The 24,144-nt window shown below is 41.6% G+C and overlaps 1 long non-coding RNA gene across 1 annotated transcript; it reads left to right on the top strand.

The window, feature by feature from the left end:
• The first annotated feature begins 21,429 nt into the window (after positions 1 to 21,429).
• LOC137503100 (uncharacterized) lies at positions 21,430 to 23,656 on the top strand. Its single transcript, XR_011019048.1, has 3 exons — positions 21,430 to 21,518; positions 21,607 to 21,669; positions 23,557 to 23,656. It is a non-coding gene; the product is annotated as an uncharacterized lncRNA (long non-coding RNA).
• Positions 23,657 to 24,144: the final 488 nt, after the last annotated feature.

The following is a 24,144-nucleotide window of genomic DNA, read 5'->3' as shown; positions in this document are numbered from 1 at the left end:
ATGTTACAGGCGATGACATACATCTTTCCGCTCCGTCGTACGATGTGCTTTGAATGAATGTGTTTGTGGTCTTGTGGTGGTAATTGAAAAAGGGTCTCTGTGGTTATGATTTGGTGCACTGCGTGCTTTAATACTGCGTGATCCTCACGACGTGCCCCTCGTCTCGACCACAGGAGGTAAAATCCAGGTTGTACGAGGCGCAACATGCCATTGATGTGAATAAAGTAATGTTCAATTCTGACCTTATGTGTAATTGCACGCCGCACGCAAACATTTGGAGTACGCGAGACCCGCTGGTAATGACCATGGAGTCATAATTTATGGTTTGTATTTGACTACGAAATCTGAACGGCCGTTCGTGTTTTATTTTCCCGATACCCTCATTGTGTGTGCGTGAATGTGGTATGCATGTGAGTTTGGATGTGTGGGGGAGAAAAGGATGGTATGTCAATCGACCTGTTGTATTTGTCTTTCTAATACTGCGCCTTGTTTGTTCTCAGCGCAGGGCTATATATTTGTTTCTTACCCGTGGCTGATACTCAGCTTGAGTAGCCGCCATGTTGGTTTCATATTTACGCATGGGCGTACCTATTGTATTCTTTGGATCTGTCTTGGCTTTGATTGGTCCATGGAGTCTGTGCTCAGTCTCATCTGTCGCTATTCTTATCTGCCTTTTGTTCTCCGGCACGGCTTATTGTTGTGCTGAGGCTTCTCATTGTTAGTTTCCCGTGTAATATGTGGTGCATTGTCTTGGATATGTGAATCCTGGCAAAACGGGTGGCCAGGTTGAATTGTTAATGATGGAAATGAAGCTGCTGGTAATGTAATAGTGATGTGTTGAAGGGCAGTGAGCATTTTAAATTACGTATCGATACATTTGATGAGAATTACCCTTGAGCTCACGCCATGTTACAACTATGTGAACATGAATAAGGTATATCCATGTTTATTACGATTAATTTCCCTGATTATTTTGTGTGAATTTTTTTCTTCTCTTTATTTAAATGTTTTTCTCATATGTATTTAATAAATCGCCTGGTTTAAACCACTTCTTACCGGGCGACTTGGCCGTGCGCGTAGAGGCGCGCGGCTGTGAGCTTGCATCCGGGAGATAGTAGGTTCGAATCCCACTATAGGCAGCCCTGAAGATGGTTTTCCGTGGTTTCCCATTTTCACACCAGGCAAATGCTGGGGCTGTACCTTACTTAAGGCCACGGCCGCTTCCTTCCAACTCCTAGGCCTTTCCTATCCCATCGTCGCCATAAGACCTATCTGTGTCGGTGCGACGTAAAGCCCCTAGCAAAAAAACCACTTCTTCTTTTATTGCTAATAGATGTAGTCTTGCCCTTGTTGCCTAATTACAAGCGGGGTTTTCAGCTCAGGGTTATGTACGTGCCTTGCCCAGCCGACACGATCCGGGCCTCAAGTATTGTACCTCATGAATATTTAACAACGGTGTTGCTTGGGTCACTGGTTAATGTAGTGGTAGATGGGGTGGGTGTGGCTCAACAGTCTATAATGAAGATGTCCCTACCACGACCCAAGTGTGTCCTACTCTCCAGTTGACTCCCGTGAGAAACCTGCACGTCCCGGTGCCGCACATGCCCTACTCCTGTCAAACAACACCAAGAGGCATGCTCAAGGATTAACGTTCCTACCCGACGGAAGAATGTCCTCGTACTCTCACGGTTTTAGGTTTGCGAGTGTTCACGCCCTTCATATCCCTTGCCCTTGCTTTGGACACAATCAATGTTATTCATTTTATTTTCCACTATCTACATTCATGTGGTTTTTGGAGACGCCGGCGTGCCAGAATTTAGTCCATCAGGATCTATTTTATGTGCCAGTAAATCTATGGACACGGGTCTGACGTACCACAGGACTGAGCAAGGTTCGAACCTGCCACGTTGGGGTCAGAAGGCCAGCGTTCTACCGCCTGAGCTGCCAAGGGCAGAACTTCTTCATTCCTCTCCTGATTGTCGTTAATAGGGTGTGATGGTCGCACCAGAATAACGAGCTCCTGCAAAATGTGACTTGGTGAGCGCTATTTCACAACTACTACCAAAGTGACAATACTCCGAGTAATAAGGAGCACGTAAATAACTCAGCGAAATGAGCGCCTGCGAAGAATGTGCGGTCGACTTGGGTACCACAAAAAGTTGTAGCACTTAGAGCAATTAATGACACAATCACCCCCAAGTGACAGCACAAATGCTCTGACCATGCGGCCAAGGCACACATCAGAGTCACGGAGACGTGCGAGACCAATACTTATGAAGTAAAAAAACGCTCACCACTTAATAATCCGGTGACACCAGTGGGGTGGATTAAATATAGACCTGGCCATCTCAAAAATGCCCCCTTAAAAACACCAACTTACTTGGTTACAAAGAGAGATTTAATGAGAAACATTAAGTAACTTACAAATAAGTAAAGGTATATCCTCGCTGGAAAATTAAATTTTAAAAACATACTGCTCAAAAATCAGAAAAGCCTACGGTCGACAGCTCATAAGAGAAAAAATAATTAATTAATTAAGGAATAAGAAAATTAACCAGACTACATACAATTCTCAAACGCCTCTTCAACTCGAAGGTATCTTTCAAATACCAATGAATTATCTTGACAAGTACTTAGTCCTATCACACATCTTATTCAACCTAGAATCAATTTGAATTAAACAGTTTTGTTGATATTGAAACGTTCTTTAAGGTATTTCCAAAGGAGCTCCTACAAGGATGGGTGGGAAATTACGATCAAGTTTCCAAGAGAAGAATACACAAAATAATAGTAGTAATAATAAAAAGATTCCCAACACCGGGAAGATAAATATGCAGGTAGGGAGAGAAAATGCCAAAATCAACTAAAGGGAAACAGGTTAAACCGCCCACAAAGCAAAATTCGTAACAGGGACATCAATTCATCTTCATCAACATTCATCAACAATCTCAACATCATTGTGACGTACCCACTTGGCCCACAGATGTTTGACAAAATTATAACGTGGCAGGTCACTTTACTATTAAAATAAATAAATGATATCTCATTGTTTCTCCATAAACAATATCCCATGGGCGCCAGCCTTCAAGCTTATGGCTTGAAGACAAAAGTTGATAATTAATAATAATAATAATAATAATAATAATAATAATAATAATAATAATACGTAATGAGACTCAAAACTCCCAGGTGTAGGGTGACGGGACACAAATCATTAAGTACACTAACTTGGAATTTAAGGATCATTATAATAATTTCAGAACATACAAATTAAAACAGCTATTTATTAGGATGAAAAACGTGACGTAACGGCGTATTAACGAAATCTGAACTTGTGGAAGCAAAAGAAAAATTGAATGAAATTAACTTTAAGAAAATGAACTGTTGCGCGAAGACTTGCAGTAACTTATGCCATAAGCTCACCAAATGTAGACTCTGTTGTCTTGAAGCTGAAGATGGGTGGATCTCCCGTACCGGCTGCCTCATCTGTTGTTGGATTCCAGTCCTACTTCTACATTTCCTGTCTTTAACACTTCCTGCTGTACTCCTTATATAAAGTCGTAATGAGTCCTAATTTTAAGTGAAAAACAACCATGGGTTATGTTCATGGAGAGAATACACTTGTATTCTTCCGTATTACGGAACAGTAGCGTAGCTAAATTCATAATAAAAGCTCTCCTCCCCTATACTAGTCAAAACCGGTCTCCCGTTGACTATCTCTCGTCATTGAGATAAGTCCCAATGAGAGTAACTTTTGAGTAGTATCCTACGGTACTACTCAGATGTGAAGTGAATTAAGTTAAAATCTTCTCCGATGTTCAGACGTAGAATCGTGGTAAGAGTGCCTTCCGAGAGTGAGAATCAGAATGTCCTCTCCAGCTCTTGTCTTCGAAGTTTATCCGTTCAAAAGTCTCCTTCCATCAGCCATATCACATGGTCCAGTAAGATTCGAGGTCTCATCCCTTCTCCTATATATTGTTGTGAATCCATCACGTTGCTTCATTTCGTTCATTCACATAGGCTGAACTTACCCGCTGAAATAAAGCGTCAGGTAGCGAAGTTCGAAAAGTGGGCGTTTATAATGTATCAACTGTCTCTTCATGAGGTAGAGAGGGTGAGGTCTCTCGTAACCTAGATGACGTACTTTTCCTGGAAATGGGCTGAAATTAGCCTGCTGACTCTGGTCACCTCACAACGGCTATTGGAAAATTTACTGCAAGTTATTAATATGAATGATGTTGAAATACTTTACCCAATAATTTGTTCGTTCAGATTACGTTATGGCCGCGATACAAAGAAATGAAATGATGATTGAAATGGATGATAAAAACTCTCTCTCTCTCGATATATATATATATATATATATATATATATATACATATATACATTTAAACATGACCTATCAGTGATTAAATATATAAATCTTATCAATTAATTATATAGTTCAATAATTCCAAGCATGCAGTGATGTCCGAAACATCACATAATTTTCATTTCCATAGCAACAAAACCACGATAGGTCAGTCAATGGAAAGGGCCAATCACAGGCCGCAAATCAACAATAGGCGAAAGCATCTTAAGAGACGAGAGAAAAACGGGACGCTGAAAGAAACCCCAAATACTAAGCAAATAGGAAATAAAATGAAATAAGGAAGTCGGAAATGAAGTTAGAACGGAAACAGAATACGCACGTAAATCCCACACCCTTGCAGCAACTCGCTTGGTTAGTAACCCAGCTAAAACTTGGCGTTTACCACCCACTTATTAGGCCTAGAAACCCATAATCAAACATTAAGTTTTGAATTTACAATCTCGAAGAATAAGAAAACAAAATCGTTCGTTTACAGTACACGGAAGTTCCTAGTAGACAAACATTATTTACATATACTCTAAGTTCCTTTTAATAACCCGAAAAATGTTCAAATACCACAAGGCAAAAACGTAGGTTTTAGATGACGCAAAACTACATCGTGTCCCGGCACTCACTTCACATTTTGGAATTTTCAGTTCGCCACATAGAATCGGTATAAGATGAGTTGGAAAAATACTTACAGATTAGCATGCTGCCGTAGTTGTGAGATCGCTCCAGTATCATATCCTTACTTACATATAGTAGAGGAAATCCTTAAAATGTACTACAAATTCCAGGCGAGGAAGAAAAATCCAAAGAGAACCTTCGAGGTTCACTAGGGCTTAAGCCCTATCAAAGTAACTACAGCCTGGGTCCACCATAATTCCACAATTCATATCGCTAGGGAGAGAGGCACGCCACACTACCTTGTCGCTTCCCTTTCAGAACCGTAATGGCGATTACCCAAGATCCATCAGTCAGTTCACGGCTTCCACGATAACGTGTGAACACGCACACAGAGGAAGAAGGAGCGAGTGGTGAGGTAGTTCATACCTACGCCACTAGAATGCAGGAGAATACAGTAAAGGCACCGTCTGGACTTACACGAGAGAAGGGCATCTTAATAACTTTTCCAGACGAAGAAGGCGCCAGTTTATAAGTTTTGAAAGTAAGGGTATCTTTGACCATGAATTACTTAATGAATAATGAAGCGGCGAGCCACTTTAAGAACACTAATTTCCACAACCATACAGTTAGTCCAAAAATATTTACAGAGAGGGTATAAATTATTACGCTGGATTGGACTTGCGATAAGTGTACAAGACATGAACCAAGAAACAGTGCGCGCAAATGAACGCTTCCTCTTTAGACAGCATTTACGAATTATTGAAGGAGTTAACTGAAGAAATGAGGCAAGTGAAGGAAGGCCAGAAGACTCGAGAAACATATTTAGGTAATTCCCTTGAACTGTGTCACAAGAAATACCGCACTTCTGATTTCCAAACAACAACAAGATATAATAGAGAGAAATGTACACTCAAGTTTGAGCATTAAATAAATTTCACATTTTAGTCTTTGCTATAGTCTGTAATTGTCCTGGTTCTTTTTGTGCATGTTATGATGTGATATCTACTACACTTCTGTCCACACAAAATGCACTTACAATCTACGTCTGGCTCATGGAACTTCTGGTTTACGCATACCTTGTGGTGAAACCCATGTATCACGTGGCGTTGTGTGTTGCACTCTCTAGTCCATCTATCGTCCGTCATCGGTGGTGAGGCGTAGAAGTCGAGGTCGATTTCACTTTTCTTCCTTTCCCTGATGCTTACTAGTGCCCTTCTTGCTTCCGTTGATTGTAGGCAGAACTGTGATCGTATGTCTTCTATGAAATACGTCTCCCGCAGCATTTCGTATACCATCCGGGATGGGGCTGTCTTTCCGACTCGGGTAATCCTCTTCATGAACATTGCTTTTATTCTTTCTATTCTCATCAGGTCTCCGATCTTCAGATTTTCCAACATGATCTCAATTCCATATGTTATCACTGGCGCTACTGTCGTCTTGAAAAGTCTCATCGCCGTGCTGATTGATAGGTTTGAAATGTTTTGGATGCTGTATGAGGCTCTGATTGCTGCTGCCGTTCTTTCTTGAATATGTATACCAAAGGACGCCGCCGTTGTCTGTAGTGTTATTCCCAAATATTTGTAATTTCGTACCTTTTGTAATGGCTTTTGGTGTAATGTTATGCTGTCTTTGGGCGTTGATTTCCCACCTTTTCTGAAGGTCATTTGTACTGTCTTTTCTTCATTTATCTGTAGGCTGTTTTCCTCTGCCCAGGTCTCTAGTCTGCGGACTGCCCTTTGCACATCCTCCTTTTCTTTCGCTCCGATCAGCATGTCATCTGCGTATAGGATCAGCTCTGCTTTTCATCCTTCCTCTACTATGCGGTTCACATCTGCTGTGTAAATGTTGAAAAGTGTGGGACTCATGGGATCCCCTTGCATAACTCCGTACGTCTGTATTATGTCTTCAGAAATTTCTACGGTGTTGTTTATTCGGATTATGTTCCTCCGTAGACATGCTTCAACTATTCTCACTAGTGTGTCTCTCTCGCCGATTGTCATTTTCATTTTCTCGATTAGCTTTCGCCTGTCGATTGAGTCGAATGCCTTCTTGAAATCAACAAAGACTGCGTGATATTTCCCTCCTTTGTGTCTTAAGGCTTCTTCTACCTGATTTATTAGGTATTTCACTGCCTGGACCGTGCTCCTGCCTTTCATAAAACCGAATTGATTTTCTGGAATGTACCCACTGAAGACTTCCAGTAATATTTCATTTAGTATCTTCGTGAAAACTTTAAAGGATGCATTTTCTAGTGCTACTCCTCTAAATGAGTCTAGTGATGTTCTGCTCCCTTTTCCTTTGAACAATATCTTTAGAGTCGCTGTGTTCCATCCCTCTGGTATCTTCCCAATCTGTATACATTTGTTCATTAGGTCTTTCCACAGTTCTTCCATCTCGCCAAGTGAATCTTTTAAGTGTTCCATGTAAATTTTGTCTGGTCCTGCGGATTTCTTGTTTCTCTCTCCTTGTATTGCTTTCCTAATTTCATACGTTGTTATTGGCTCCACAGCATGCGCGGGTTCTGCTGTTTCTATGTCATATGCTTGCTTCAGCCCTTCCTTATTCAGTATGTTCGAGAAATGATGTTCCCAGTTCTCCATATGAATTTCTCCTGTTGCGATTGATGTCCTCTTTTTCAGCGCTATGTATGGGTCTGACTTTGCTTCCTCGGCTTGTTTCCTTCCTTGTTTCTCTGTATATTCTTCTTTTTTTCTTTTTTATTAGTTCTTTATATTTTTTCCTTTTCTCTGCATAAGCTGTTAAGTCTTCTGGTCGTCTGTATAATTTTGCTGCATTCAGGGCCTTTAGAGTTGCTTTTCTTTCCTTGTAACACTCTTGGTCAAACCAAGCTTGTGCGTGTCTTCTTTCCTTTACTATAATACCTTTCGTTATTACTTTGGTGGCTGTTTCTAGGGCTTCTTCCAGTCTTTCTTCTTCTATTAGGTTTCTAACTTTCCCGATGTTTTCCTCGCTTTCTTCTACTGTTTCCCGCTGGATTTTTCTAGTATATATACTTGGTCTTTTTGCTTCCTTCCTCTTTTGTTGGATTTCCATGCGTAGGCGTGTCATTATAGGTATGTGTTTCCTTATTGGTGCTGCCGATGAGTTCCATAGGCCTTCTTGTTTACACAATTGTAGTTGTACTCCTCTAAAAAATAGTAGGTCGATGGCACTATGACCGTTCTGTGCAAAGTAGGTTGGTGTTTCTTTTTTGTTCGCTATTTTGAAGCCTTCTTTTTCCAGTGTCTCAAGAAGGATGCGAGTTTTGGTATTTTCTTTGTCTATCCTGCAGTTAAAATCTCCGGCAATTATAACGTTCCTTTCTGCTTTCGTTTGTTCTATGGCTATAGATATTTTATCCATTATGTTTTCTATAGGTATGGAACAGTGTTTTCAAGGCATAGAATACCTCACCCAGGAAAATCATCTTCTGAAGGATAAAATAAAATCCTTAGAAATCCGTGTGGGGGAGATGAACAGTATACGAGAAGAAATACCGTCGAAATACATGGGATTCCGGATATACCGAATGAATTCCTTATACACGCGGTAGAGAAAGTCGGGCGTGCGCAGAACATAGAACTTAGAGAAGAAATGGCGGATGGTTCCCATCGACTCCCTAAGGCACCAAACCAGGAACACTGCGAGATCATACTGAAATTTGTAAGAATAACGGACAAGGATCACTTCATGTAGCGGAGACGACTGGAGCGAAATCTCTCCAGCAGAAAACTAGGATTTACTAGTGACAACATCATATATGTAAACGAGAGTCTGTCCCCTCAGAAGAATGTACGTGGTCTTAAGACAAAACTAGATGACTTACATCTAAACATTCTTAGTAATAATTTCGATGTTGTAATGCTCACTACATCCTGGCTAGATGGTAGTACTGTATCTGTGACGTGAAAATGGGAACTAACATTTATTTGGCATAATGGAATTACTACTTGAAAACACCTACGAATATTTATTTATGTCTCTGGCATTTGTACTTGTGAAACGAGACGTTATCTATCGTTCATTGTTGGAAACTGTCATCTAGTTGTGGAATTTCCATGCACACTTAATTCAAACTATTCCTCCTACTGTTATGTATTTGGTGAATTAATCTGATTCGTTTGAGTTTGATCGACTGCCGTGCAGGCAGGTGCAGTGTGCGACTTGGAATGCTGGGTATTGTGAGCTTCCGGTTTCTCTGCGGAGAGCGAGGCAGTCGGCCTGTTGCGTTGAAGCTTTCAACATGGCTGTGTTAAGGAGAACTTTTAAAGAGACATCTTTGGGTTACGGGAGTTGCTTTGTAAAGGAGCCTGACTCCGGGGGATAATTTACTGAACATTAGGGCTATGCCCTTTACTTTTTAAATATTTCTTAGTGTACTCCAGCCTTAATTTCCTTTTTATTGGTGTAAGAAGAAAACCTGGTGTGTATATTTACCGTAACCAACATGGCAAGTATCGGTATTGGATAACTACTCAAGTAAGTACTGGAAAGTCTCGTACAGCCAAGGACTACATACTCCGAAACTTAGATGATTTAAAACGGTAAACATCTGGAAGCAAAATTCATTGTATCGTAATGCACTAAAATGATAAAAGTATGTAACTAAATTATTATGTGTGAATTGCGTATCGCTAGTTATGCGTCTATGAGGGTGTATTTTGTGTGAGTCGTTTAACCTTACTGTGTTGTGGTTCGTATCTTTGTTTGCCTACCCTTACTTAGTGATGTTTTTATTATTATTATTGTTATTATTATTTTTCTATGTGTATTCTCCTCTCTAATTTTTCTTCATTGTTTGGATTTGCCTTCTAACTGTGTTGCTTTTGCGTTTGCTGGCTGACCATTTGTTTGAGATCGTTATTTGCATTGTCGGGACGTTAATTAAATGACACCTCATGTAAGCATCCTAGCATTATCCAAAGCCCTCTCCATTCTAAATTATCTAAGCTGTTGGCGTACTGTTTAAAATAGGTAAATGTATTTTGGTACTATAACCCATGGGAGTAATAATTAAAATTATTATTATGATTTTTAGTAAGGACGAGTCTGTGAAAAATTTAAATTTGCTGGTCGACATTTAATTTAATGTATGCCATTCTCTTAACGTTTACTTGTCACATCTGCCCATTGTGTGAGTTCCTCGCCTTTGTGGATTATTACGTTATGGTCATCAGTAGTATAATTGGGTGGTTCGGCCGCCTCCTCCCGCGGGAAATTTGAATTCTGGCGGGAAATTTTAATTTTTGGCGGGAAATTTGAATTTTGGCGGGAGATTTGAATTTGTAAACAAAGCCACGTGCTTTTTGACAGCTGTCATCGACAACAACGCATCGCTAACCTCACTGCTGCCATCTTGACGGGCCTAAACCTCACTAGTACCAACTTAACCTCACTAGCGCGAGGTAAACAAAGCCACGTGTTTTTTGACAGCCACGTGCTTTTTGACAGATTTGTAAACAAAGCCACGTGCTTTTTGACAAACAACAACGCATCGCTAACCTCAGTACTGCCATCTTGACGGGAATAAACCTCGGTGGTACCAACTTAACCTAACTAGCGTGTGGTAAACAAAGCCACGTGCTTTTTGACAGCCACGTGCTTTTTTGACAGCTGTCATCCGCCATCTTTAAACTACAGAGCGCTGTGCTGCCCTCTTTAATTCGTCACCTGTCATCGGCAGTGCTGCCATCTTGGCGGGCCTAAACCTTAGTGCTACCAACTTAACCTCACTAGCTCGAGATAAACAAATCCACGTGCAGCTGTCATCCGCCATCTTTAATCTATAGAGCACAGTGCTGCCCTCTTTAGCTACTTACCTTTGAAATGTGGTGGCGGATAATTTGAAAAATGCTTTTTGACAGCAGCCATCTTTGAGCACCGTGCTGCCCTCTTAAACAAACTCACGTGCTTTTTTCTGACAGCTATCATCCGCCATCTTGCATCACAAACCTCAGTGCTGCACTCTTTAGCTAGATACCTTTGAAATGTGGTGGCGGCAATTTGAAAAATTCTACATTCTCTTGTTTGGAAACAAACCCATGCGCTTTTTTGACAGCTATCATCCGCCATCTTTAATCTAGAGAGCACCGTGCTGCCCTCTTTAGCTACTTACCTTTGAAATGTGGTGGCGGCAAATTCCACGTGCTCTTGTTTGGAAACAAAGCTATGTGCTTTTTTGACAGCTGACATCCGTCATCTTTAATCTATAGAGCACAGTGCTGCCCTCTTTATCGTAGTAGATGTAAATTCGTCACAGCTGTCATCCGCAGTGCTGCCATCTTAACGGGCCTAAACCTTAGTGCTACCAACTTAACCTCACTAGCGCGAGATAAACAAGCGATTGCTACATGCTCTAGCGGAAGAAGTCTAGTATGATAGTCGATGCATGTAAAATCGATAGGTTATGATAAGATAGCAGCACACTTACACGATTTTAGCACAATCTAGTGGAAAAAGTTTAGTATGATAGTCGTTTCGAACAAAATCATTAGGTAATGTGTACACGCTTTGAAACAAGGCTATTCTTTGTACTTTAAGTTCATGCGTACATGTTATGCTAAGATAGCAGCACAATCTAGCGCAAGAAGTTTAGTACGATATTTGATGCATGCAAAATCAATAAGTAATGTGTACACGCTTTAAAACATGGTTATTCTTCGTACTTTAAGTTCATGCGTATAGGTTAGGCTAAGATAGCAGCACAGTCTAGCGTAAGAAGTTTAGTACGAGAGTCGATAAATGCAAAATCGATAGGTGATGTGTACACGCTTTGAAACATAGCTATTCTTTGTACTTTAAGTTCATGCGTTTAGTTCGATGGTCGATGCATGTAAAATCGATAGGTGATGTGTACACGCTTTGAAACATGGCTATTCATACTGCTGCTCTGTCCCCAAGACTTTTAAGCATAGCTAATCCTAATGCTGCTCTTAACGACGCCGAGCTAAGGATTGATTACTTGACCGTGACGTCACGACCACGTGCTCTTGTTTGGTAAACATAGCCACGTGCTTTTTTGACAGCTGTCTTCTTGACGAACCCTAACCTCACTTTGAAGGACAATAGAGCGTCGCTAACCTCACTGCTGTCATCTTTATAGCGGTATACCTCAAGGCTGCCACCTTATGCATGTTATAGCGCGGAATTTAAAATCCAACAAAGGAACATTGTTAACCTCACTCTTGTCATCTTTACGGCAGTAAACTTCAAGGGCTGCCACCTTATGCATGTTGTTGCGCGGAATTTATAATCCAACAAGAGAACATTGCTAAACTCTCTGCTATCATCTTGAAAAGTTCAGTGTTCCGAACACTAGTTCGAAAAAGGTAACTCATCGCACCTCGGAGATTTTCCATTCCTTGTTCTGAACATGAAACCATTTACAAATAAAGATTAATTTTCTACACTTAACAAAGTACAAGCGTTCTTGCTGATAGCGATCGATGAGGTTGTTACTCCTTTAGCCCTTTAGCCCATTAGCCCTTTAGCCCTTTAGCCCTTTTGCCCATTAGCCCTTTAGCCCATTAGCCCTTTAGCCAAGGAATGTGCGGTAAACTAATCTTCTTAGAACAAAGATACCCCCTGACATGTTCTAAACACATGTTGTATCGAGTACAGCGTTCGGTTCTACTTATTTAGTGTTCTAAACACTTCAATCAATGTTCCGATCACATGATAAAGTTAACGGCAGAGAGTGCAGTTTTCGATTCCAGCCTTGTTACGTTTCTTCTGTGATTTGCAAGTCTAAACATGCTTAATGACGTCATCACTGCAGCACGTGCTTACTCTAGCTATTCCGATGCAGGTTTAAACTTGTTCGATAGACATAAGAGGAGGCCTTAACAGCTTATGAAAAAGCACGTCGAATTTTTCAAATTACCCGCCACCACATTTCAAAGGTATGAGGTTTAGTGCTGTAAAAATACCTGCACGATGCAAAGCTAGCTTTCTTCATCAGAGCAGCCACCATCTTGTGTAAGCACCTCTAGGCCGTATCATAAGCAGCTGTGTATAGTCATCGTCTTGTCGCTGCTACCTCCCGCAAGCACCCCTAGGGCGTCTCATAAGAGCAGCAGCCATCTTGTGCAAGCGCTCTTAAGCTGTCTCATAAGAAGCTATGTATAGCCGCCATCTTATAGAAATAGATAGCTGCCAATGCCAAAGGGCCTAAGTAGGAATCGAACCGTTGATCTCATCATTAGGCTACGTTTTTTTCTTGTTCCTGATTCTGCAAATCTAGGTATCAGGTGGAAAAATTTTGTCCGTTTTCGAGATACTTAACATTTTGCATTTAAGCCCCAAATGTAATGAATCGAACCTGCACGGTACGTTATACACTCTACCATAGCTAGACCTGATCATGTTACGAAGACTTGCTTCATTACAAGCTGATACAGCTAATGCCAAAGGGCCTAAGCTAGAACCGAACCGTTGATCTCATCATTAGACTATGTTTTACTTGTTCCCCATACTGCTAACCGAGGTATTGGGTAGAAAAATTTTGTCCGTTTTGCTCTACGATGCACCGTTTTCGAGATATTTAACATTATGCATTTAAGCCCCAAATTTAATGAATCGAACTAGCACGACACGTTAGCCTCTAAGCTAAGAGCAGCAGCTATCTTGCGCAAGCACCCTTAAGGCGTCTCATAAGGAGTCGTGTATAGCCGCCATCTTGCGTCCGCCATCTTGCGCAAGCATCCTTAGGGCGTCTCTAGTCATCTTGTGCAAGGACCCTTAAGCCGCCCGATAAGAGCAACCGCCATCTTGCGCAAGCATCTCTAGGGCGTCTCATAAGGAGCCTTGTATAACCGCCATCTTGCGCAAGCATCCCAAGGGCATCTCATAAGAACCTATGTATAGCGGTCATCTTGCATAAGCACCTTTAAGGAGTCATGTATAGCCACCATCTTGTGCAATTAGCGTTGAGAGATGGCTGATGTAGAATTTTTCTTTTTAAATTATCCGCCACCATATTTCAAAGGTGTGTACCTAAAGAGTGTAGCACTGAGCTCTATAGATTAAAGATGGCGGATGACAGCTGACAAAAAGCGCGTGAGTTTGTTTACTAAACAAGAGCACGTGGAATTTTTCAATTTGCCGCCACCACATTTCAAAGGTATCTAGCTAACGATGGCAGCACGGTACTCTCTTGATTAAAGATGGCGGATGACAGCTAACAGAACTTTTCAAATTGCCCGCTACTACAGAGAGCAGCACGGTGCTCTGTAGATTAAAGATGGCGGATGACAGCTGACGAAATTGCCCGCATGATAGCAGCACAGTGCTCTATTGATTAAAGATGGTGGATGACAGCTGTCAAAAAAGCACGTGGCTTTGTTTACTAAACAAGAGCACATAGAATTTTTTCAAATTGCCGCCACCACATTTCAAAGGTATCTAGCTAAAGAGCGCAGCACTGAGGTTTGTGATGCAAGATGGCGGATGACAGCTGTCAGAAAAAAGCACGTGAGTTTTTTTCCAAACAAGAGCATGTAGAATTTTTCAAATTTCCGCCACCACATAGAGGGCAGCACGGTGCCCTCTTGATTAAAGATGGCTGCTGTCATGTGGAATTGCCTGCCACCGCAGGTATCTAGCTAAAGAGGGCAGCACGGTGCTCAAAGATGGCTGCTATCAAAAAGCATTTTTCAAATTATCCGCCACCACATTTCAAAGGTAAGTAGCTAAAGAGGGCACCACTGTGCTCTATGGATTAAAGATGGTGGATGACAGCTGTCAAAAAAGCACGTGGATTTGTTTATCTCGCGCTAGTGAGGTTAAGTTGTAGCACTAAGGTTTAGGCCCGTTAAGATGGCAGCACTGCGGATGACAGCTGTGACGAATTTACATCTACTACGATAAAGAGGGCAGCACTGTGCTCTACAGATTAAAGATGACGGATGTCAGCTGTCAAAAAGCACATAGCTTTGTTTCCAAACAAGAGCACGTGGAATTTGCCGCCACCACATTTCAAAGGTAAGTAGCTAAAGAGGGCAGCACGGTGCTCTCTAGATTAAAGATGGCGGATGATAGCTGTCAAAAAAGCGCATGGGTTTGTTTCCAAACAAGAGAATGTAGAATTTTTCAAATTGCCGCCACCACATTTCAAAGGTATCTAGCTAAAGAGTGCAGCACTGAGGTTTGTGATGCAAGATGGCGGATGATAGCTGTCAGAAAAAAGCACGTGAGTTTGTTTAAGAGGGCAGCACGGTGCTCAAAGATGGCTGCTGTCAAAAAGCATTTTTCAAATTATCCGCCACCACATTTCAAAGGTAAGTAGCTAAAGAGGGCAGCACTGTGCTCTATAGATTAAAGATGGCGGATGACAGCTGCACGTGGATTTGTTTATCTCGAGCTAGTGAGGTTAAGGTGGTAGCACTGAGGTTTAGGCCCGCCAAGATGGCAGCACTGCCGATGACAGGTGACGAATTAAAGAGGGCAGCACCGCGCTCTGTAGTTTAAAGATGGCGGATGACAGCTGTCAAAAAAGCACGTGGCTGTCAAAAAGCACGTGGCTTTGTTTACCACACGCTAGTTAGGTTAAGTTGGTACCACCGAGGTTTATTCCCGTCAAGATGGCAGTACTGAGGTTAGCGATGCGTTGTTGTCTGTCAAAAAGCACGTGGCTTTGTTTACAAATCTGTCAAAAAGCACGTGGCTGTCAAAAAACACGTGGCTTTGTTTACCTCGCGCTAGTGAGGTTAAGTTGGCACTACTGAGGTTTAGGCCCGTCAAGATGGCAGTACTGAGGTTAGCGATGCGTTGTTGTCTGTCAAAAAGCACGTGGCTGTCAAAAACACGTGGGTTTGTTTACCTCATGCTAGTTAGGTTAAGTTGGTACTAGTGAGGTTTAGGCCCGTCAAGATGGCAGCAGTGAGGTTAGCGATGCGTTGTTGTCGATGACAGCTGTCAAAAAGCACGTGGCTTTGTTTACAAATTCAAATCTCCCGCCAAAATTCAAATTTCCCGCCAAAAATTCAAATTTCCCGCCAGAATTCAAATTTCCCGCGGGAGGAGGCGGCCGAAACACCCAATTATACTACTGTCATCCCTTTCTTATCTGATGGATTCGATGATTACATTTTGGTGGCTTTGATGATTATAATGGGATGATGGCTTGGCGTCGGTAAATGTCACTCGTGTTGTGTGCTTCCGTGTTCTGTTATTAAGTGGGAACGTATATTGTATCTTTTCCATTGATATTTTTGTTTAGTTGGGATAGTTTTCCTCCTTTGTTTATTATAATTTATTCTGGTTTCGTTAATTTATGTACATTTCATTCGCGGTTGGAGGCACTGATTTATTAGCCTATTGTACGTGTGTTATTGTGTGTGCTTTTTACGAATATACTCTTATTTGTTAGTGGTGTAGCAAATTTCAATTTTAAACAGTATTTATATCGAGGGCCCGCATACTGTAATACTCTGACTATTTTATATTTTAAATGAATTTCCATGAAATAATTTCCTAGAGTTATCGTTCCTAGGTTTTTGGTTGCAACCAATTTTTTCAAACAAAAATCCCTATCTTTCTGTGCTTTAAGGTAATGTAATTGAGTAATTTAATGTTATTAGTTATGAGATTTCCAAGTTAATGTTAATGTCAGCTTCATTTCATCTTAATGAAAATTTCAGTTTAAAATACTGGTTCTCCCTTTTATTTTAATTGCGTTTTAATTTTTTTAGAAAATGGAATATACACTGACGTACAGAGAAAATGCAACACCAAGAAGGAGTGGTTCGAAAGGGATGAAAGTTTGGGAAAAAACAGAGACGGCACGGACGAATAATTGATGTTTATTTCAAACCGATATGCAGGTTACACAATGCGCACGGCATCGACTCAGTAGGATGTAGGACCACCGCGAGCGGCGATGCACGCAGAAACACGTCGAGGTACAGAGTCAATAAGAGTGCGGATGGTGTCCTGAGGGATCGTTCTCCATTCTCTGTCAAACATTTGCCACAGTTGGTCGTTCGTACGAGGCTGGGGCAGAGTTTGCAAACGGCGTCCAATGAGATCCCACACGTGTTCGATTGGTGAGAGATCCGGAGAGTACGCTGGTCACGGAAGCATCTGTACACCTCGTAAAGCCTGTTGGGAGATGCGAGCAGTGTGTGGGCGGGCATTATCCTGCTGAAACAGAGCATTGGGCAGCCCCTGAAGGTACGGGAGTGCCACCGGCCGCAGCACATGCTGCACGTAGCGGTGGGCATTTAACGCGCCTTGAATACGCACTAGAGAGTGGAGAAGAATAAACAATAGTAGCGTGTGTTCCTTTGTGAATCTCCGTGATAACGTTAGTAGTATAATTGGATGGTTCTGCGGCCTCCACCTCCTCGCGCGGCGCGGGAAATTTGAATTCTGGCGGAAAATTTTAATTTTGGCGGGAAATTTGAATTTTGGCCGGAGATTTGAATTTGTAAACAAAGCCACGTGCTTTTTGACAGCTGTCATCGACAACAACGCATCGCTAACTTCACTGCTCCCATCTTGACGGGCCTAAACCTCACTAGTGCCAACTTAACCTAACTAGCATGAGGTAAACAAAGCCACGTGTTTTTTGATAGCCACGTGCTTTTTGACAGACAACAACGCATCGCTAACCTCAGTACTGCAATCTTGACGGGCCTAAACCTCACTAGTGCCAACTTAACCTAACTAGCATGAGGTAAACAAAGCCACGTGTTTCTTGACAGCCACGTGCTTTTTGACAGACAACAACGCATCGCTAACCTCAGTACTGCCATCTTGACGGGCCTAAACCTTAGTGGTACCAACTTAACCTAACTAGCGCGAGATAAACAAAGCCACGTGCTTTTTGACAGCCACGTGCTTTTTGACAGCTGTCATCCGCCATCTTTAAACACTGTGCTGCCCTCTTGCGTCACCTGTCATCGGCAGTGCTGCCATCTTGATGGGCCTAAACCTTAGTGGTACCAACTTAACCTAACTAGCGCGAGGTATACAAAGCCACATGCTTTTTTGACAGCTGTCATCCGCCATCTTTAATCTATAGAGCACAGTGCTGCCTTCTTTAGATGTAAATTCATCACCTGTAATCGGCAGTGCTGCCATCTTGACGGGCCTAAACCTTAGTGGTACCAACTTAACCTCACTAGCGCGAGGTAAACAAAGCCACGTGCTTTTTTGACAGCTGTCATCCGCCATTTTTAAACACAGTGCTGCCCTCTTTAGATGTAAATTCATCACCTGTCATCGGCAGTGCTGCTATCTTGACGGGCCTAAACCTTAGTGGTACCAACTTAACCTAACTAGCGCGAGATAAACAAAGCCACGTGCTTTTTGACAGCCACGTGCTTTTTGACAGCTGTCATCTGCCATCTTTAAACACTGTGCTGCCCTCTTGCGTCACCTGTCATCGGCAGTGCTGCCATCTTGGCGGGCCTAAACCTTAGTGCTACCAACTTAACCTCACTAGCTCGAGATAAACACATCCACGTGCTTTTTGACAGCCACGTGCAGCTGTCATCCGCCATCTTTGAGCATCGTGCTGCCCTCTTTAGCTACTTACCTTTGAAATGTGGTACGTCATCCGCCATCTTGCATCCGAAACCTCAGTGCTGCACTCTATGTAGTGACGGCAAATTCCACGTGCTCTTGTTTGGAAACAAAGCTACGTGCAGCTGTCATCCGCCATCTTTGAGCACCAAGCTGCCCTCTTTAGCTACTTACCTTTGAAATGTGGTACGTCATCCGCCATCTTGCATCCGAAACCTCAGTGCTGCACTCTATGTAGTGACGGCAAATTCCACGTGCTCTTGTTTGGAAACAAAGCCACGTGCAGCTGTCATCCGCCATCTTGGAGCACCATGCTGCCCTCTTTAGCTACTTACCTTTGAAATGTGGTACGTCATCCGCCATCTTGCATCACAAACCTCAGTGCTGCACTCTATGTAGTGGCGATAAATTCCACGTGCTCTTGTTTGGAAACAAATTCACGTGCTGTTTTCTGACAGCTGTCATCCGCCATCTTGCATCACAAACCTCAGTGCTACACTCTATGTGGTGGCGGCAAATTCTAAATGCTCTTGTTTGGAAACAAACCTATGCGCTTTTTTGACAGCTATCATCCGCCATCTTTAATCACCGTGCTGCCCGGTGGCGGTAAATTCCACGTGCTTTACAAACCCATGTGCTTTTCTGACAGCTGTCATCCGCCATCTTTAATCACCGTGCTGCCCGGTGGCGGCAAATTCCACGCGCTCTTGTTTGGAAACAAAGCTTTTAATCCAGAGAGAACAGTGCTGCCCGGTGGCGGTAAATTCCACGTGCTTTACAAACTTATATGCTTTTCTGACAGCTGTCATCCGCCCAGCAATTCTCTTTCTATATAATAATTTCGTGTGGCTATTTCTAGCCAAGTGCAGTCCTAGTCTTGTTACATCAGGAAGGGTAACTGGCTAAATCCTGGTCTTTCAGCGTTAGGAAGGGCAACCGGTCGAAAACCATAGGGTATGATGGAAGAGGCTAGATACTGCCAGTTTTGCATCAGGAAGGACAACTCAACAAATTCTTGTGATTTAAAAATCTTAGTCAGGAAGGGTATCCGGCTGTAAAACAATAGTTCGCGATACAGCGATTTAAAATCTAAGAAGTACATCTAGCTGTAAATCCCACGATTCTCGACAGATTCTTAATCCGAGTTCTTTGACGTCAGGAAGGACAGCCGGTCGAAAACCATAGTGTATGATGTGAGAGGCTAGATACTGCCAGTTTTGCATCAGGAAGGGCGACTCAACAAATTCTTGCGATTTAAAATCTTAGTCAGGAAGGGCATCCAGCTGTAAAACAATAGTTCGTGATTTAAAATCTAAGAAGTGCATCTAGCTGTAAATCCCCGATTCTCGAGTTGTAAAACAGATTCTTAATCCGAGTTGTCAGGAAGGGCAACCGGTCGAAAACAATAGTGTATGATGTAAGAGGCTAGATACTGCTAGTTTTGCGTCAGGAAGGGCAACTCAACAAATTCTTGCGATTTAAACTCTGTAAAACATATTTTTTATCCCCCAAGAGAATCGAACCCGAGACTGCCGGGTGAGAGGCAGGTACACTAAACCAAACTGTAGGAGCTAGCAAATCTCTTTCTATATAATAATTTCATGTAGCTATTTCTAGCCAAGTGCAGTCTAATAAATAAATCCTAGGCTTGTTACATCAGGAAGGGTAACAGACTCTAGAACGAGGAAAAAATATTCTGGGATGTGTTTTTGAAGCATGCCTACACACGCGCACGCAAGCTGCATCCGGCTCGCTGGAATGTGTTTGCCTCAGCAGGGAACGAAGTCTGCCACACGCGTACAGTTCGCATCAAAATTATTAGCAGCTTCTCGAGCTGAACTCAAACCCCTCACGACAATGTCCGACTTCAGTAGGCTGAAACTTGTTTTCTTCCGAACATTGCAACATAGCCTACTCCTACCGAAGAAGCCTGCACAAGGCTTATTGCCTCCATCCGACAAATGAATCACCCTCAACACTCTTGTACTCAAAAATCATTTTCGAAGGAGTCTGCACAAGGTTTAACACCCCCTATCAACAGCCCTTACTTAATGCTAGCTTTTTTTTTTGCACTCCCCGCCTCTTAGATCATACACCATAGTTTTATACGACCGGTTGCCCTTCCTGACTAGGATTTTAAATCGATAACTAGATGTCCCGACATAGCCTACTCCTACCGAAGAAGCCTGCACACAGCTTAACGCCTCCATCCAACAAATGAATCACCCTCAAACACTCTTCAATCATTCTCACTACTTCGGAAGATAGTGGGTTCGAACTGGAAGCTGTAAAAAATAGCAAATGCTAGGCGAGGTACCTGCGCGATCGTCATTACATGATCTAGCCGGATGCCCTTCCTGACGGCATAAGTTGCCAGGATTTGAATCGCGTACCCTTCCTGACTAGGATTTTTAAATCGATAACTAGATGTCCCGACATAGCCTACTCCTACCGAAGAAGCCTGCACATAGCTTAACGCCTCCATCCGACAAATGAATCACCCTCAACACTCTTCAATCATTCTCGCTACTTCGGAAGATAGCGAGTTCGAACTGGAAGCTGTAAAAAAAATAGCAAATGCTAGGCGAGGGGCTTGCGCGATCGTCATTACATGATCTAGCTAAATGTAGTTTTAGCTCAATACCTTTAAGTGCCTACAGGTAAGGAATACCGCGTATGTAGCTTAGTACCGTCGAGAAGTCGAGGATCGCGCGCTAACTTTCCAAGGCTCGAACTCTTAAATTCTGGCACCTCGGCATCAACAGGAGGTTCGATTCCGGCTTAAATACATCAGCCTGCGGGACTACAGGAAAGCTCTTGTTGCATAAACACTTCGTTCCGACTGTACTGCAGTTGTCAGCAATTTTGATATCCGCTTGGTGATAAGGAGCATATTTAGTCGCTACAGTCTGCGTGAAGTGCTCCTCACAGTTCTCAGTATGCGTTTACCACATGCACAACCTCATCTAAGTACTGTCTGCTGCGAATATTATTCTTCAGCCTTTATCTTAAGGTAAGCTAGAACTGTTAGTTACTGTTTGCGAAGCAATTTCTACGCTAGGTAATAGACATCTACATTCATATATGTTTGTTCTTTTTAGGTACCGTTCGAAAGTACGCATTTTATTCTTCCGAGTAACAGTTTGCTGCGCGTGCATTTTAAGGTATGTTTCGAACTTTTTCTATCGATCTTATATGTTTACGTTCTCTTGTAACCTTAATTGTTTTTTAGCATTTTACGATTAGAGGATTAGGAGGTGTAGACAAGGAGGTAGTTATTCTTGTAACTTCAAACTCACGACCATGACTGACCTTAATAGGCTGAAACTCGGTTTCTTCCGAGCATCGCGAATTTAGTCTAATCTCTATTGATGAATAGTTGCTCTCTTTAATCTCACATGCTGGTTAATCGTTAGTAATTAAATTTTCGTTTTTTTCTTTGCGACTAGAGGAAAGGATATTGAGTTACTGTATTTTTTAACAACAAGAGTGCTTCGACTTTGTTAGGTATAGAACATTTATCTCTTTCTGTTTGCTTTTAAAAACTCACGACCATGTCTGACCTTAATCAGCTGAAACTCGGTTTCTTCCCAGCATAGTGAATTTAGTCTAATCTCTATTGATGAATAGTTGCTCTCTTTAATCTTACATGCTGGCCTTAATAGGCTGAAACTTGGTTTCTTCTGCACGTTGCAACTCTAGGCTAGGTGACTTGTCCTTTCGATATCCTATTATCACATTTGCTTTTACGCTAGGCAGTAAAGGTCTTTAGCTGGGTTACCTGTTAACAAACCAAGTATCTTTTGTAACCTTCATTGTTTTTTAGCATTTTACGATTAGAGGATTAGAAGGTGTAGACAAGGAGGTAGTTATTCTTGTAACTTCAAACTCACGACCATGACTGACCTTAATAGGCTGAAACTCGGTTTCTTCCGAGCATCGCGAATTTAGTCTAATCTCTATTGATGAATAGTTGCTCTCTTTAATCTCACATGCTGGTTAATCGTTAGTAATTAAATTTTCGTTTTTTCTTTGCGACTAGAGGAAAGGATATTGAGTTACTATATTTTTTAACAACAAGTGTGCTTCGACTTTGTTAGGTATAGAACATTTATCTCTTTCTGTTTGCTTTTAAAAACTCACGACCATGTCTGACCTTAATCAGCTGAAACTCAGTTTCTTCCCAGCATCGCGATTTTAGTCTAATCTCTATTGATGAATAGTTGCTCTCTTTAATCTTACATGCTGGCCTTTATAGGCTGAAACTTGGTTTCTTCTGCACGTTGCAACTCTAGGGTAGGTGACTTGTCCTTTCGATATCCTATTATCACATTTGCTTTTACGCTAGGCAGTAAAGGTCTTTAGCTGGGTTACCTGTTAACAAACCAAGTATCTTTTGTAACCTTCATTGTTTTTTAGAATTTTACGATTAGAGGATTAGAAGGTGTAGACAAGAAGGTAGTTATTCTTGTAACTTCAAACTCACGACCATGACTGACCTTAATAGGCTGAAACTCGGTTTCTTCCGAGCATCGCGAATTTAGTCTAATCTCTATTGATGAATAGTTGCTCTCTTTAATCTCACATGCTGGTTAATCGTTAGTAATTAAATTTTCGTTTTTTTCTTTGCGACTAGAGGAAAGGATATTGAGTTACTATATTTTTTAACAACAAGAGTGCTTCGACTTTGTTAGGTATAGAACATTTATCTCTTTCTGTTTGCTTTTAAAAACTCACGACCATGTCTGACCTTAATCAGCTGAAACTCGGTTTCTTCCCAGTATCGTGAATTTAGTCTAATCTCTATTGATGAATAGTTGCTCTCTTTAATCTTACATGCTGGCCTTAATAGGCTGAAACTTGGTTTCTTCTGCACGTTGCAACTATAGGCTAGGTGACTTGTCCTTTCGATATCCTATTATCACATTTGCTTTTACGCTAGGCAGTAAAGGTCTTTAGCTGGGTTACCTGTTAACAAATTAACTTACTTTTCTATATCCTATCATCACAAGTACTTCCACGCTACATCTATATATTTTCGTACTTTTTAGGCACATCGACATCTCAAGAAGTAGATGATTATACTGTTGCAATGTCCGATGTGAAGATCTAAGAAGGACTCTAAAATTAGTTGTAGTAAATAATATAAAATAAATAATGTAGAATTAACATATTCTTTTATTTTAGTTTAGGTATTACATTCTCCTCCTCCTACTCCTTCCTCTCGAAGAAGAAATAAGAGTAGGTGTTGATTAAATTTGAAAGTATGTTATTGTCTAGCTTATGTTCAGAAGAGAATTTTTTTTTTCTAACCAGTGTTTGATTGCATTGCAGTGTTCTACAACATCGCTCTATAAACAGTAGTATGTTTTCAAGTCTAAACCTAATTTTTTTCTTAGAACAAAGGTATACCCCAGACATGTTGTAAACACATCTACTGATGTTCTGATCATATGTAGTATCGGGTACAGTGTTCGAATCTAGTCTTGATCACTTATCTAGTGTTTTGAACACATCAGTTAATGTTCTGATCATATGTAGTATCGAGTGGAGTGTTCGAATCTAGTTTTGGTATTACATTCTCCTCCTCCTACTCCTTCCTCTCGAAGAAGAAATAAGAGTAGGTGTTGATTAAATTT

This window comes from Anabrus simplex, chromosome X (genome assembly GCF_040414725.1).
Source record: "Anabrus simplex isolate iqAnaSimp1 chromosome X, ASM4041472v1, whole genome shotgun sequence".
NCBI lineage: Eukaryota > Metazoa > Arthropoda > Insecta > Orthoptera > Tettigoniidae > Anabrus > Anabrus simplex.
Note: the sequence above shows the minus strand (reverse complement) of the source record. Positions and strands in the feature narration are given on the sequence as shown.